Genomic DNA, 18,425 nt, shown 5'->3' with positions numbered 1-18,425 from the left:
CTCCCCCATAAGACCTCTCAACCATTCAGGAGAGCCGAGCTAGGTCACATGACACACTGCTCTGCAGCCCATACCGGAAGAGCCCTTGATTCTAAAAAGAGTCAAGAGGGCGGACCTCACTTCTTTGAGCCTCCTGATTGGCAGCTTTGGGGGACATTTCGTTGGCGTAATTGGCATTGTAAATGAGGCGTCCACTTCAGGAATCTGGGAAAGCTAATTAATAACCATGTCGGCTGTCACCCAGCTTTCCCAGACTGCTAAATGGCACGTTACCTACCAGGGCATGGATCAGATGGATACCACCAGGCTCTGTGGCACCCGAGAATCTTTTGCTCCCTTGTGGCCCTTTGGTAGCGACCAGTAACCTGCACAGCGCTGCGGGGGCAGGGGATAAGCCGTGGCGTTTATCTGCAGCACTTCAAAGGTTAAGCGCCATTTACCATCCGGCACCAAGGTCAGGCTGCGGATACTTGGCACCATAGAAAATTCACCCCCTGAGTGGCAGTGGAACGAGACGACCAGGGATCTGCACCTAATGGTCGTAGTACTGTGGACAAATGCCAAGAAAATGGCGGCTGTGGCGCCAAATCAAGCGTGGAGGTTTCAGAACGCCGTTCTCCGTCATCAGGGAATGATTGAGCGATAACGAAGCGCCGCGCCACCGGTGAGTGCCCGTATGTACCCGCGCAGGTGGAGGAGGACAGACCAGCCCTAGAGAAGGCAAATAAACCACAGCGCCAATTATCAGAACTGCCGGAACCTTCCCAGGAGCGACTCCATGCACCATGTCAATCAGTGATTGGTTAATAAAAAGAGGTTCTGCAGCAGCCTGGGGGTGTATATAAGGTTTTAGAGCGAACGCCCTGCTGTAAATTATAAAGATATTACAGGTCACCGCAGCGACTCATTGTCCTGGGGTAAATCCGCCGTGAACTCGAATATCCTGATAATATACAGCAAAGAATGGGCACTGCCAACTGGGAGGTCAACAATGCCATGGTATACAAAAGGTCAAGGTCATCCAACACCCGGGCAATGCCCAGGACACAAAACACTAACGCCAGGATTACTTTCACCAGTAATGTCCAAGATCACCCGCCCTTGAGCATGGCAGCGCCCAAATCACCGGCGGAGATCAGTTATCATATTCGCCAACTCTGGAGCCTGGCACTGCCTAGGACACAACAGATATATTATCCCATATATATCACCAGGATTATGACAGATGCCAACCTTAATCAGTCAGTGGGTAAAATAAAATGTCCGGATGGATTAATATCTACACAAGCAGAACCAGCAGGCGGCAGAGGCGTATACCCAGCGCAACGACACATGAAGCAAAGGCGGGCACTGCCAATACAGAGCGACATGGGTTAACAATACCAGGGTATGCAGGTGTCATTTCATATCCCCATGTAGTATAGAAAATGTGAGCATGATACAGGGTGAGGCGCCATCCGGCATATGACAGCGTTGGCATGGATATTTAACCACACAGTGCCAACACTGCCAGGATCATCACAGTGGAAGAACAAAACCAGTGGGAACATATCAGGATTAATATCAGAACCTGGCGCTACAGAGTCACGTGCCAACCAGAATTAACTGTGCCACTGCCTGATGATGCACAATGATGGTATACCCAGGATTAACCATATCAGAGACTGGCAGAGTACCCAGCATGACATACCCACAATAATGGTACCAACCACCGCTGGCAATGCCTATGTATACCCATCCCAGAGTCTCTAGTGCCCACAATAGCCCCCCAACCCTGGTGCCCACAATAACACCCCACCCTGGTGCCCAACAGTCCCCACAATAACCCACAACCCTGGTGCCCAACAGTGCCCACAATCATTCAACCCAATGAATGACTGTACCCACTAACCATGGAGGCTGGCATAAAAAATGATCATGCACCCCTTTAATATGGCATCATTGACACTAACACACTCTGGTGACTGGCACGACCACCCACCACACAGTCAGCAAGCCTGGCATTTCCCACAACAAGAGCAAGGCAATGCCCAGGATCACCCTTACCACAGCAGACTACCCACCAAAGATTCTGGACGTGCCCAGGATCACATAGTCTGAGCAAACCAGAGTTCATGATCAACCCATTGCAAGCCTGGCATGCCATAGAATCTACCACTGTGCCCGTGATCCACATAACCTAGCACCTGGAAGTGACCAATATTGCCCCCTCCATTAGTAATCACCCACCCATAATCCAAAATGCTAATTCTGGCAACTCACATAATTTACCATAGTGCGCAAAATCCAGACATTGTGTAACCTGGCAGTGCCTCAGATCACCCACCTAAAACCCTCAATGCCCAGCATCATCCACCCAGGAGCCTCAGTGACAACAATCACCTACCCAAGTGGCTCAGATTACCCACCTAAAACATTCAGTGCCCAGCATCACCCATCCAGTAGCCTCTGCGCCAACAATCACCCACCCCAGAACCTCAGTGCCCACAAATGCCCACCCAAGACAATCAGTGCCTGCAATTGCCCACCCCAGAGCCTCAGTGCCCAGGATCGCCCACCCCAGAGCCTCAGTGCCCAGGATCGCCCACCCCAGAGCCTCAGTGCCCAGGATCGCCCACCCCAGAGCCTCAGTGCCCAGGATCGCCCACCCCAGAGCCTCAGTGCCCAGGATCACCCACCCCAGAGCATCAGTGCCCAGGATCACCCACCCCAGAGCATCAGTTCCCACAAATGCCCACCCAAGACAATCAGTGCCTGAAATTGTCCACCCCAGAGCCTCAGTGCCCAGGATCACCCACCCCAGAGCCTCAGTGCCCACAAATGCCCACCCAAGACTATCAGTGCCTGCAATTGCCCACCCCAGAGCCTCAGTGCCCAGGATCACCCACCCCAGAGCCTCAGTGCCCAGGATCACCCACCCCAGAGCATCAGTGCCCAGGATCACCCACCCCAGAGCATCAGTGCCCAGGATCACCCACCCCAGAGCATCAGTTCCCACAAATGCCCACCCAAGACAATCAGTGCCTGAAATTGCCCACCCCAGAGCCTCAGTGCCCAGGATCACCCACCCCAGAGCCTCAGTGCCCACAAATGCCCACCCAAGACAATCAGTGCCTGCAATTGCCCACCCCAGAGCCTCAGTGCCCAGGATCACCCACCCCAGAGCCTCAGTGCCCAGGATCACCCACCCCAGAGCATCAGTGCCCAGGATCACCCACCCCAGAGCATCAGTGCCCAGGATCACCCACCCCAAAGTCTCAGTGCCCAGGATCACCCACCCCTGAGCCTCAGTGCCCAGGATCACCCACCCCTGAGCCTCAGTGCCCAGGATCACCCACCCCAGAGCATCAGTTCCCAGGATCACCCACCCCAAAGTCTCAGTGCCCAGGATCACCCACCCCAGAGCATCAGTGCCCAGGATCACCCACCCCAGAGCATCAGTGCCCAGGATCACCCACCCCAAAGTCTCAGTGCCCAGGATCACCCACCCCTGAGCCTCAGTGCCCAGGATCACCCACCCCAGAGCCTCAGTGCCCAGGATCACCCACCCCAGAGCATCAGTGCCCAGGATCACCCACCCCAGAGCCTCAGTGCCCAGGATCACCCACCCCAGAGCCTCAGTGCCCAGGATCACCCACCCCAGAGCCTCAGTGCCCAGGATCACCCACCCCAGAGCCTCAGTGCCCAGGATCACTCACCCCAGAGCCTCAGTGCCCAGGATCACTCACCCCAGAGCCTCAGTGCCCAGGATCTCTTACCCCAGATGCTGTCAATTCTCGGGATCGCCCACCCTGGATCCTGGCACTGCCCAGGATACACCATAGACACTCAGGATCCTGGGAGGGTCCGTATATCCCCGGGGAAGGGTTCGCGCTGATCCCACCATAATCTCCCGCAGACACTGAGGGACCCATCCCCCGCCCCTCCATCCCCGATCATTCATCAGCCGGCTGCAGGGAGAGAACACTCATCCCCCCTCCCCCGCGTACCGGGAGCAGCGATCACACCGGGCGTCACCCTGCCCACCTTTTATTCTATCTCCAGTGCCGAGCTCAGCCGCTCCATCATCTCACCTCTCTCCGCTGTCCCCGCTCTCCTCACACCGGTCCAGGGCGGAGAGCGGATCGGGTTGTGACGTGCGCGTTCACTAGCGAAGCGAAATGTCCTAACCGGGATACCGTACACTACAATCTCCACCCATTTCACTATGCCCCGCCCACCGACGCCGTGACTGGCATCTCAACAGTTGCAGCAGAAAGTGACGTCATGTTCTGGGTGGCTGGTATACCGGCATGCATAGCGGCAGCTTCCTGTGTATAGGTCGGCCATGTTGAGAAGGTCAAAACAACGACTTTGTAATGTGATCAAAAGATAAAGAAAAAAAGGTTATAAATGCGGTGTGGAAATACAACGATAAAGGGGAAATAATAGTCAGATGCGCTGTATCTAATCGTGTCATGTGTGATACTGTCTGCTGAGCCGCTGTATCTAATCCTGTCATGTGTGATACTGTCTGCTGAGCCGCTGTATCTAATCCTGTCATGTGTGATACTGTCTGCTGAGCCGCTGTATCTAATCCTGTCATGTGTGATACTGTCTGCTGAGCCATGTATCTAATCCTATCATGTGTGATACTGTCTGCTGAGCCATGTATTTAATCCTATCGTGTGATACTGTCTGCTGAACCGTGTATCTAATCCTATCATGTGTGATACTGTCTGCTGAGCCGTGTATCTAATCCTATCATGTGTGATACTGTCTGCTGAGCTGTGTATCTAATCCTATCATGTGTGATACTGTCTGCTGAGCTGTGTATCTAATCCTATCATGTGTGATACTGTCTGCTTAACCATGTATCTAATCCTATCATGTGTGATACTGTCTGCTGAACCGTGTATCTAATCCTATCATGTGTGATACTGTGCTGAGCCGCTGTATCTAATCCTGTCATGTGTGATACTGTCTGCTGAGCTTTGTATCTAATCCTATCATGTGTGATACTGTCTGCTGAGCCGCTGTATCTAATCCTATCCTGTGTGATACTGTCTGCTGAGCTGTGTATCCAATCCTATCGTGTGTGATACGGTCTGCTGAGCTGTGTATCCAATCCTATCATGTGTGATACTGTCTGCAGAGCTGTGTATCTAATCCTACCATGTGTGATACTGTCTGCTGAGCTGTGTATCTAATCCTATCATGTGTGATACTGTCTGCTGAGCTGTGTATCTAATCCTATTTTGTGTGATACTGTCTGCTGAGCCGCTGTATCTAATCCTATCATGTGTGATACTGTCTGCTGAGCCACTGTATCTAATCCTATCATGTGTGATACTGTCTGCTGAACCGTGTATCTAATCCTATCATGTGTGATACTGTCTGCTGAGCCATGTATCTAATCCTATCATGTGTGATACTGTCTGCTGAGCCGTGTATCTAATCCTGTCATGTGTGATACTGTCTGCTGAGCCATGTATCTAATCCTATCATGTGTGATACTGTCTGCTGAGCCATGTATCTAATCCTATCATGTGTGATACTGTCTGCTGAGCCGTGTATCTAATCCTATCATGTGTGATACTGTCTGCTGAGGTTTGTATCTAATCCTATCATGTGTGATACTATCTGCTGAGCTGTGTATCTAATCCTATCATGTGTGATACTGTCTGCTGAGCCGCTGTATCTAATCCTGTCATGTGTGATACTGTCTGCTGAGCCATGTATCTAATCCTATCATGTGTGATACTGTCTGCTGAGCCATGTATTTAATCCTATCATGTGTGATACTGTCTGCTGAACCGTGTATCTAATCCTATCATGTGTGATACTGTCTGCTGAGCCGTGTATCTAATCCTATCATGTGTGATACTGTCTGCTGAGCTGTGTATCTAATCCTATTTTGTGTGATACTGTCTGCTGAGCCGCTGTATCTAATCCTATCATGTGTGATACTGTCTGCTGAGCCACTGTATCTAATCCTATCATGTGTGATACTGTCTGCTGAACCGTGTATCTAATCCTATCATGTGTGATACTGTCTGCTGAGCCATGTATCTAATCCTATCATGTGTGATACTGTCTGCTGAGCCGTGTATCTAATCCTGTCATGTGTGATACTGTCTGCTGAGCCATGTATCTAATCCTATCATGTGTGATACTGTCTGCTGAGCCATGTATCTAATCCTATCATGTGTGATACTGTCTGCTGAGCCATGTATCTAATCCTATCATGTGTGATACTGTCTGCTGAGCCGTGTATCTAATCCTATCATGTGTGATACTGTCTGCTGAGCCCTGTATCTAATCCTATCATGTGTGATACTGTCTGCTGAGCCGCTGTATCTAATCCTATCATGTGTGATACTGGCTGCTGAGGTTTGTATCTAATCCTATCATGTGTGATACTATCTGCTGAGCTGTGTATCTAATCCTATCATGTGTGATACTGTCTGCTGAGCCGCTGTATCTAATCCTGTCATGTGTGATACTGTCTGCTGAGCCATGTATCTAATCCTATCATGTGTGATACTGTCTGCTGAGCCGTGTATCTAATCCTATCATGTGTGATACTGTCTGCTGAGCCGTGTATCTAATCCTATCATGTGTGATACTGTCTGCTGAGCTGTGTATCTAATCCTATTTTGTGTGATACTGTCTGCTGAGCCGCTGTATCTAATCCTATCATGTGTGATACTGTCTGCTGAGCCACTGTATCTAATCCTATCATGTGTGATACTGTCTGCTGAACCGTGTATCTAATCCTATCATGTGTGATACTGTCTGCTGAGCCATGTATCTAATCCTATCATGTGTGATACTGTCTGCTGAGCCGTGTATCTAATCCTGTCATGTGTGATACTGTCTGCTGAGCCATGTATCTAATCCTATCATGTGTGATACTGTCTGCTGAGCCATGTATCTAATCCTATCATGTGTGATACTGTCTGCTGAGCCATGTATCTAATCCTATCATGTGTGATACTGTCTGCTGAGCCGTGTATCTAATCCTATCATGTGTGATACTGTCTGCTGAGCCCTGTATCTAATCCTATCATGTGTGATACTGTCTGCTGAGCCGCTGTATCTAATCCTATCATGTGTGATACTGGCTGCTGAGGTTTGTATCTAATCCTATCATGTGTGATACTATCTGCTGAGCTGTGTATCTAATCCTATCATGTGTGATACTGTCTGCTGAGCCGTGTATCTAATCCCATCATGTGTGATACTATCTGCTGAGCTGTGTATCTAATCCTGTCATGTGTGATACTGTCTGCTGAGCCGTGTATCTAATCCCATCATGTGTGATACTGTCTGCTGAACCGTGTATCTAATCCTATCATGTGTGATACTGTCTGCTGAGCCGTGTATCTAATCCTGTCATGTGTGATACTGTCTGCTGAGCCATGTATCTAATCCTATCATGTGTGATACTGTCTGCTGAGCCATGTATCTAATCCTATCATGTGTGATACTGTCTGCTGAGCCATGTATCTAATCCTATCATGTGTGATACTGTCTGCTGAGCCGTGTATCTAATCCTATCATGTGTGATACTGTCTGCTGAGCCATGTATCTAATCCTATCATGTGTGATACTGGCTGCTGAGCTGTGTATCTAATCCTATCATGTGTGATACTGTCTGCTGAACCGTGTATCTAATCCTATCATGTGTGATACTGTCTGCTGAGCCACTGTATCTAATCCTATCATGTGTGATACTGTCTGCTGAACCATGTATCTAATCCTATCATGTGTGATACTGTCTGCTGAGCTGTGTATCTAATCCTATCATGTGTGATACTGTCTGCTGAACCATGTATCTAATCCTATCATGTGTGATACTGTGTGCTGAACCGTGTATCTAATCCTATCATGTGTGATACTGTGCTGAGCCGCTGTATCTAATCCTGTCATGTGTGATACTATCTGCTGAGGTTTGTATCTAATCCTATCATGTGTGATACTATCTGCTGAGCTGTGTATCTAATCCTATCATGTGTGATACTGTCTGCTGAGCCGTGTATCTAATCCCATCATGTGTGATACTATCTGCTGAGCTGTGTATCTAATCCTGTCATGTGTGATACTGTCTGCTGAGCCGTGTATCTAATCCCATCATGTGTGATACTGTCTGCTGAGCTCTGTATCTAATCCCATCATGTGTGATACTGTCTGCTGAGCCGTGTATCTAATCCTATCATGTGTGATACAGTCTGCTGAGCTGTGTAACTAATCCTGTCATGTGTGATACTGTCTGCTGAGCCGTGTAACTAATCCTATCATGTGTGATACTGTCTGCTGAGCTGTGTAACTAATCCTATCATGTGTGATACTGTCTGCTGAGCCGTGTATCTAATCCTATCATGTGTGATACTGTCTGCTGAGCTGTGTATCTAATCCTATCATGTGTGATACTGTCTGCTGAGCTGTGTATCTAATCCTATCATGTGTGATACTGTCTGCTGAGCTGTGTATCTAATCCTATCATGTGTGATACTGTCTGCTTAACCATGTATCTAATCCTATCATGTGTGATACTGTCTGCTGAACCGTGTATCTAATCCTATCATGTGTGATACTGTGCTGAGCCGCTGTATCTAATCCTGTCATGTGTGATACTGTCTGCTGAGCTTTGTATCTAATCCTATCATGTGTGATACTGTCTGCTGAGCCGCTGTATCTAATCCTATCCTGTGTGATACTGTCTGCTGAGCTGTGTATCCAATCCTATCGTGTGTGATACGGTCTGCTGAGCTGTGTATCCAATCCTATCATGTGTGATACTGTCTGCAGAGCTGTGTATCTAATCCTACCATGTGTGATACTGTCTGCTGAGCTGTGTATCTAATCCTATCATGTGTGATACTATCTGCTGAGCTGTGTATCTAATCCTGTCATGTGTGATACTGTCTGCTGAGCAGTGTATCTAATCCCATCATGTGTGATAGTCTGCTGAGCTCTGTATCTAATCCCATCATGTGTGATACTGTCTGCTGAGCCGTGTATCTAATCCTATCATGTGTGATACTGTCTGCTGAGCTGTGTACCTAATCCTATCATGTGTGATACTGTCTGCTGAGCTGTGTAACTAATCCTGTCGTGTGATACTGTCTGCTGAGCCGTGTATCTAATCCTGTCGTGTGATACTGTCTGCTGAGCCGTGTATCTAATCCTGTCATGTGTGATACTGTCTGCTGAGCTCTGTATCTAATCCTATCATGTGTGATACTGTCTGCTGAGCTGTGTATCTAATCCTATCATGTGTGATACTGTCTGCTGAGCTGTGTATCTAATCCTATCATGTGTGATACTGTCTGCTGAGCCGTGTATCTAATCCTATCATGTGTGATACTGTCTGCTGAGCCGTGTATCTAATCCTATCATGTGTGATACTGTCTGCTGAGCTGTGTATCTAATCCTATCATGTGTGATACTGTCTGCTGAGCTGTGTATCTAATCCTATCATGTGTGATACTGTCTGCTGAACCATGTATCTAATCCTATCATGTGTGATACTGTCTGCTGAACCGTGTATCTAATCCTATCATGTGTGATACTGTGCTGAGCCGCTGTATCTAATCCTATCATGTGTGATACTGTCTGCTGAGCTGTGTATCTAATTCTATCATGTGTGATACTGTCTGCAGAGCTGTGTATCTAATCCTATCATGTGTAATACTGTCTGCTGAGCTGTGTATCTAATCCTATCATGTGTGATACGGTCTGCTGAGCTGTGTATCTAATCCTGTCATGTGTGATACGGTCTGCTGAGCCGTGTATCTAATCCCATCATGTGTGATAGTCTGCTGAGCTCTGTATCTAATCCCATCATGTGTGATACTGTCTGCTGAGCCGTGTATCTAATCCTATCATGTGTGATACAGTCTGCTGAGCTGTGTAACTAATCCTGTCATGTGTGATACTGTCTGCTGAGCCGTGTATCTAATCCTGTCATGTGTGATACTGTCTGCTGAGCTGTGTATCTAACCCTATCATGTGTGATACTGTCTGCTGAGCTGTGTATCTAATCCTATCATGTGTGATACTGTCTGCTGAGCCGTGTATCTAATCCTATCATGTGTGATACTGTCTGCTGAGCCGTGTATCTAATCCTATCATGTGTGATACAGTCTGCTGAGCTGTGTAACTAATCCTGTCATGTGTGATACTGTCTGCTGAGCTGTGTATCTAATCCTATCATGTGTGATACTGTCTGCTGAGCCATGTATCTAATCCTATCATGTGTGATACTGTCTGCTGAGCCTCTGTATCTAATCCTATCATGTGTGATACTGTCTGCTGAGCCGTGTATCTAATTCTGTCATGTGTGATACTGTCTGCTGAGCTCTGTATCTAATCCTATCATGTGTGATACTGTCTGCTGAGCTGTGTATCTAATCCTATCATGTGTGATACTGTCTGCTGAGCCGTGTATCTAATCCTATCATGTGTGATACTGTCTGCTGAGCTGTGTATCTAATCCTATCATGTGTGATACTGTCTGCTGAGCTGTGTATCTAATCCTATCATGTGTGATACTGTCTGCTGAGCCGTGTATCTAATCCTATCATGTGTGATACTGTCTGCTGAGCCGTGTATCTAATCCTATCATGTGTGATACTGTCTGCTGAATTATGTATCTAATCCTATCATGTGTGATACTGTCTGCTGAACCATGTATCTAATCCTATCATGTGTGATACTGTCTGCTGAGCCGTGTATCTAATCCTATCATGTGTGATACTGTCTGCTGAGCTGTGTATCTAATCCTATCATGTGTGATACTGTCTGCTGAGCTGTGTATCTAATCCTATCATGTGTGATACGGTCTGATTCTCCAGCATATCTCCTTTAGTAATTTATGATACGTTGCACACTACATCATTTTGGAGATTAGATCTGATCGCCAGGCTCCTCCCCATTATTGAAGTCCCTCCCTCTTATTGAGGCTCCTCCCTCCAGTCTATGTGCTGCTGGTTTACTTCTATTTTTAATCATTATTTATGTAATGGTTCTTGATGAACTTGTTCTTATTTTAACAAGCAGCCGATTTTAACAAGCGGAACTGCAGTGTAAAGCATGGAGAAGGAAGGAGCAGCCTGAGTCTGTGATGAGGCAGTAGGTGGATTCACTTTCAATATAATGAATGCAAAATGTGCCGGCTGCAGACCAGAAATCTTTACAAGCACACTGTAACAACAATGTTATTTTTTTTCTACTTACAAGTTCCATATGTAGCAGAGCTCAGTATATTATTAGACACAAAGATGGATTTTACATAGGACTGCAGATAAACCTGCCTCAATATCAGGATGGAGGAACAATGCGGAGTGACACGTTCAGCTCTATTGTGGGGTTCTGTCTTCATTATTAGTTTATATAATGTCTCATGGCCAGCAGAGGGCGATATAACATTAATTAAGCTGGAAAGAAAATGCTATAAGACAAGTGACCTCAGCTGTGAATCCAATACACTTACTATATACCAGCATGTACACACACATATATATATAGAGAGAGAGAGAGAGAGAGAGAGAGAGAGAGAGAGAGAGAGAGAGAGAGAGAACATACACTTACTATATACCAGCATGTACACACACATATATATAGAGAGAGAGAGAGAGAGAGAGTACATACACTTACTATATACCAGCATACACACACACATATATATAGAGAGAGAGAGAGCACATACACTTACTATATACCAGCATACACACACACATATATATATAGAGAGAGAGAGAGAGCACATACACTTACTATATACCAGCATACACACACACATATATATATAGAGAGAGAGAGCACATACACTTACTATATACCAGCATACACACACACATATATATAGAGAGAGAGAGAGAGAGCACATACACTTACTATATACCAGCATGTACACACATATATATATAGAGAGAGAGAGAGAACATACACTTACTATATACCAGCATGTACACACATATATATATAGAGAGAGAGAGAGAGAGCACATACACTTACTATATACCAGCATGTACACACACACACACATATATATAGAGAGAGAGAGAACATACACTTACTATATACCAGCATACACACACACATATATATATATAGAGAGAGAGAGAGCACATACACTTACTATATACCAGCATACACACACACATATATATATAGAGAGAGAGAGAGAGAGCACATACACTTACTATATACCAGCATACACACACACATATATATAGAGAGAGAGAGAGAGAGCATACACTTACTATATACCAGCATACACACACACATATATATAGAGAGAGAGAGAGAGAGAGCATACACTTACTATATACCAGCATACACACACACATATATATAGAGAGAGAGAGAGAGAGCACATACACTTACTATATACCAGCATGTACACACACACACACATATATATAGAGAGAGAGAGAACATACACTTACTATATACCAGCATACACACACACATATATATATATAGAGAGAGAGAGAGAGAACATACCCTGACTATATACCAGCATGTACACACACACACACATATATATATATATATAGAGAGAGAGAGAGAGAACATACACTTACTATATACCAGCATACACACACATATATATATAGAGAGAGAGAGAACATACACTTACTATATACCAGCATACACACACACATATATATAGAGAGAGAGAGAGAGTACATACACTTACTATATACCAGCATATATATGTATATATACACTACCGTTCAAAAGTTTAGGGTCACTTAGAAATCTCCTTATTTTTGAAGGAAAAGCCCAGTTTTTTTCAATGAAGATAACATTAAATTAATCAGAAATACACTCTATACATTGTTAATGTGTAAATGACTATTCTAGCTGCAAACGTCTGGTTTTTAATGCAATATCTACATAGGTGTATAGAGGCCCATTTCCAGCAACCATCACTCCAGTGTTCTAATGGTACATTGTGTTTGCTAACTGTGTTAGAAGGATAATGGATGATTAGAAAACACTTGAAAACCCTTGTGCAATTATGTTAGCACCGCTGTAAACAGTTTTGCTGTTTAGAGGAGCTATAAAACTGACCTTCCTTTGAGCTAGTTGAGAATCTGGAGCATTACATTTGTGGGTTCGATTAAACTCTCCAAATGGCTAGAAAAAGAGAGCTTTCATGTGAAACTCAACAGTCTATTCTTGTTCCTAGAAATGAAGGCTATTCCATGCGAGAAATTGCCAAGAAACTGAAGATTTCCTACAACGGTGTGTACTACTCCCTTCAGAGGACAGCACAAACAGGCTCTAACCAGAGTAGAAAGAGAAGTGGGAGGCCCCGCTGCACAACTGAGCAACAAGACAAGTACATTAGAGTCTCTAGTGTGAGAAACAGACGCCTCACAGGTCCTCAACTGGCAGCTTCATTAAATAGTACCCGCAAAACGCCAGTGTCAACGTCTACAGTGAAGAGGCGACTCCGGGATGCCGGCCTTCAGGGCAGAGTGGCAAAGAAAAAGCCATATCTGAGACTGGATAATAAAAGGAAAAGATTAATATGGGCAAAAGCAACGGACATTGGACAGAGGAAGATTGGAAAAAAGTGTTATGGACAGACGAATGGAAGTTTGAGGTGTTTGGATCACACAGAAGAACATTTGTGAGACGCAGAACAACTGAAAAGATGCTGGAAGAGCGCCTGACGCCATCTGTCAAGCATGGTGGAGGTCATGTGATGGTCTGGGGTAAAGGGGGAGATTTGTACAAGGTAAAAGGGATTGTGAATAAGGAAGGCTATCACTCCGCAACGCCATGCCATACCCTGTGGACAGCGCTTGATTGGAGCCAATTTCATCCTACAACAGGACAATGACCCAAAGCACCTCCAAATGATGCAAGAACTATTTAGGGAAGAAGCAGGCAGCTGGTATTCTATCTGTAATGGAGTGGCCAGCGCAGTCACCAGATCTCACCCCCATAGAGCTGTTGTGGGAGCAGCTTGACCGTATGGTACGCAAGAAGTGCCCATCAAGCCAATCCAACTTGTGGGAGGGGCTTCTGGAAGCATGGGGTGAAATGTCTCCCGATGACCTCAGCAAATTAACAGCTCGAATGCCAAAGGTCTGCAATGCTGGAATTGCTGCAAATGGAGCGACGAAAGCAAAGTCTGAAGGAGAAAATCATTATTTCTAACCTTGTCAATGTCTGGACTGGATTTTCTGGTCATTTTGCAACTCATTTGATAAATATAAGTGTGAGATTTCATGGAAACCACAAAATTGTCTGGGTGACCCCAAACTTATGAACGGTAGTGTATATATATATATATAGAGAGTACACACACTTACTATATACCAGCGTATATACATAATCATACGATTACTGCGATATCAATGGTTTGAAGTTTTTTTTTATATTTTCTACTTCTACAAAATAAAAAAATAAAAACAAAATCGTTTTGTGCCGCCACATTCTGAGCCCCGTGACTCTTTTAGGGTATGTGCACGCGGCTTATTTTTGGTTGGTTTTCGGGCTGAAAAATCGGAAGCAGGACGCCTCCAAACGTTCTGCTCCGACGGGCCGTGTTTTTTTACGCTGCCATTTTGAAAAAGAAGCGCATGTCACTCCTGGAGCCGTTTTTAGAGTTGTTTTTCAAGGACTCGACAGAAAAGCAGCTCCAAAAACGGTCGTAAAAAACGCAGCGAAAATGCGAGTTTGCTTAAGAAACGGCTGAAAATCAGGCGCTGTTTTCCCTTGAAATAAAGCTCCGTATTTTCAGTCGTTTTTTGGCCTTATACTTCCGTCGATAGAGCGGTGTGAGGACTTGTATTTTGTGGGGCGCACTGTCGTTTTTCTTAATACCATTTTGGGGTACGTACAACTTTTAGATACATTTTATTTGGGAGATAAAGTAACGCACTTCTGACTTTGTCATGTTTTTGCGGCGTTCACAGTCTGAGATAAATAATCTTATACAATGGCGTAACTACCACTATAGCAGCCGTAATGGCTGCTACGGGGCCCGCAGCATGAGGGGGCCCATGCCACCCGCCGGCACACCCCCCCCCCCCCCCCCCCCCCCCCCCCCCATGGCCGGAGGCTCCGCTAGCAGCTGCTATGGCTGATACGGCGCGCCGCCACTGAAGGGGTTGTTCCTACAAAAGTCATGCATCCCCTCTCCACAGGATAGGTGCTACATGTGGGATCGCTGGGACGTCCAGCGATAAGGAGAACAGGGGACCGAAATTCCCCCGAAGTTCTCCATGACAAACCTCGGACTTCCGGGGTCTGTGTCGGCAGCTCCATAGAAATGACTTGCGCACCGGTCGCGCTTCTGCACATGCCTGACCAGCGCTCCTTTCATTTTTATTGAACTGCGCAGACTCCGGAAGTCCGAGGTTAGTCATGGAGAACTTGGGGGGACTTTCGGTCCCCTGTTCTCCCTATCGCTGGCAGCGATCACACATGTATCCCCTAGTGGAGAGTGGAGAGGGGATGCATGTCTTTCGTAGGACAAACCATAGGCCGTTTTTTTCGGGGGGGGGGGGGGGCTATGTGGCATTATTTAGAGGGGGGTCTGTATGACGTTATCTACAGGGGGGCTGTGTATGACGTTATCTACAGGGGGGCTGTGCTATCTACAGGGGGGCTGTGTATGGTTCTATCTACAGGGGGGCTGTGTATGATGTTATCTACAGGGGGGCTGTGTATGACGTTATCTACAGGGGGCTGTGTATGGTGCTATCTACAGGGGGGCTGTGTATGGTGCTATCTACAGGGGGGCTGTGTATGACGTTATCTACAGGGGGGGCTGTGTATGACGTTATCTACAGGGGGGCTGTGTATGGTGCTATCTACAGGGGGGCTGTGTATGGTGCTATCTACAGGCGGGCTGTGTATGGCGCTATCTACAGGGGGGCTGTGTATGGCGCTATCTACAGGGGGGCTGTGTATGACGTTATCTACAGGGGGGCTGTGTATGACGTTATCTACAGGGGGGCTGTGTATGGCGCTATCTACAGGGGGGCTGTGTATGGCGCTATCTACAGGGGGGCTGTGTATGGCGCTATCTACAGGGGGGCTGTGTATGACGCTATCTACAGGGGGGCTGTGTATGACGTTATCTACAGGGGGGCTGTGTATGGCGCTATCTACAGGGGGGCTGTGTATGACGTTATCTACAGAGGGGCTGTGTATGACGTTATCTACAGGGGGGCTGTGTATGGCGCTATCTACAGGGGGGCTGTGTATGGCGCTATCTACAGGGGGGCTGTGTATGGCGCTATCTACAGGGGGGCTTTGTATGACGTTATCTACAGGGGGGCTGTGTATGACGTTATCTACAGGGGGGCTGTGTATGGCGCTATCTACAGGGGGGCTGTGTATGACGTTATCTACAGGGGGGCTGTGTATGACGTTATCTACAGGGGGGCTGTGTATGACGTTATCTACAGGGGGGCTGTGCTATCTACAGGGGGGCTGTGTATGACGTTATCTACAGGGGGGCTGTGTATGGCGCTATCTACAGGGGGGCTGTGTATGGTGCTATCTACAGGGGGCTGTGTATGACGTTATCTACAGGGGGGCTGTGTATGGCGCTATCTACAGGGGGGCTGTGTATGGCGCTATCTACAGGGGGGCTGTGTATGGCGCTATCTACAGGGGGCTGTGTATGGCGCTATCTACAGGGGGCTGTGTGAGATGTTATCTACAGGGGGGCTGTGTATGGTGCTATCTACAGGGGGGCTGTGTATGATGTTATCTACAGGGGGGCTGTGTATGATGTTATCTACAGGGGGGCTGTGTATGGTGCTATCTACAGGGGGGCTGTGTATGGCGCTATCTACAGGGGGCTGTGTGAGATGTTATCTACAGGGGGGCTGTGTATGGTGCTATCTACAGGGGGGCTGTGTATGGTGCTATCTACAGGGGGGCTGTGTATGGTGCTATCTACAGGGGGGCTGTGTATGGTGCTATCTACAGGGGGGCTGTGTATGATGTTATCTACAGGGGGGCTGTGTATGGTGCTATCTACAGGGGGGCTGTGTATGGTGCTATCTACAGGGGGGCTGTGTATGGTATCTACAGGGGGGCTGTGTATGGTGCTATCTACAGGCGGGCTGTGAATGGCGCTATCTACAGGGGGGCTGTGTATGGCGCTATCTACAGGGGGGCTGTGTATGGCGCTATCTACAGGGGGGCTGTGTATGACGTTATCTACAGGGGGGCTGTGTATGACGTTATCTACAGGGGGGCTGTGTATGGCGCTATCTACAGGGGGGCTGTGTATGGCGCTATCTACAGGGGGGCTGTGTATGACGCTATCTACAGGGGGGCTGTGTATGACGTTATCTACAGGGGGGCTGTGTATGACGTTATCTACAGGGGGGCTGTGTATGGCGCTATCTACAGGGGGGCTGTGTATGACGTTATCTACAGGGGGGCTGTGTATGACGTTATCTACAGGGGGGCTGTGTATGACGTTATCTACAGGGGGGCTGTGCTATCTACAGGGGGGCTGTGTATGACGTTATCTACAGGGGGGCTGTGCTATCTACAGGGGGGCTGTGTATGACGTTATCTACAGGGGGGCTGTGTATGACGTTATCTACAGGGGGGCTGTGTATGGCGCTATCTACAGGGGGGCTGTGTATGGTGCTATCTACAGGGGGCTGTGTATGACGTTATCTACAGGGGGGCTGTGTATGGCGCTATCTACAGGGGGGCTGTGTATGGCGCTATCTACAGGGGGGCTGTGTATGGCGCTATCTACAGGGGGGCTGTGTATGGCGCTATCTACAGGGGGCTGTGTATGGCGCTATCTACAGGGGGCTGTGTGAGATGTTATCTACAGGGGGGCTGTGTATGGTGCTATCTACAGGGGGGCTGTGTATGACGTTACCTACAGGGGGGCTGTGTATGACGTTATCTACAGGGGGGCTGTGTATGACGTTATCTACAGGGGGGCTGTGTATGACGTTATCTACAGGGGGGCTGTGTATGACGTTATCTACAGGGGGGCTGTGTATGACGTTATCTACAGGGGGGCTGTGTATGGTGCTATCTACAGGGGGGCTGTGTATGACGTTATCTACAGGGGGGCTGTGTATGACGTTATCTACAGGGGGGCTGTGTATGACGTTATCTACAGGGGGGCTGTGTATGACGTTATCTACAGGGGGGCTGTGTATGACGTTATCTACAGGGGGGCTGTGTATGACGTTATCTACAGGGGGGCTGTGTATGGCGCTATCTACAGGGGGGCTGTGTATGGTGCTATCTACAGGGGGGCTGTGTATGGTGCTATCTACAGGGGGGCTGTGTATGGTGCTATCTACAGGGGGGCTGTGTATGACGTTATCTACAGGGGGGCTGTGTATGACGTTATCTACAGGGGGGCTGTGTATGGCGCTATCTACAGGAGGGCTGTGTATGGCGTTATCTACAGGAGG

At 47.4% G+C, this 18,425-nt stretch overlaps 1 protein-coding gene across 1 annotated transcript in view; it reads left to right on the top strand.

The window, feature by feature from the left end:
* The first annotated feature begins 4,328 nt into the window (after positions 1 to 4,328).
* ADIPOR2 (adiponectin receptor 2) overlaps positions 4,329 to 18,425 on the top strand; it is a 70,309-nt gene continuing 56,212 nt past the window's right edge. The window contains exon 1 of the mRNA XM_075855705.1: positions 4,329 to 4,385. The gene's annotated coding sequence lies outside the window, so the exon portion shown is untranslated. The remainder of the gene's footprint in view (positions 4,386 to 18,425) is intronic.

Source organism: Rhinoderma darwinii, chromosome 3 (assembly GCF_050947455.1).
Source record: "Rhinoderma darwinii isolate aRhiDar2 chromosome 3, aRhiDar2.hap1, whole genome shotgun sequence".
NCBI lineage: Eukaryota > Metazoa > Chordata > Amphibia > Anura > Rhinodermatidae > Rhinoderma > Rhinoderma darwinii.
This window is presented reverse-complemented; position numbering and strand designations above follow the sequence as displayed.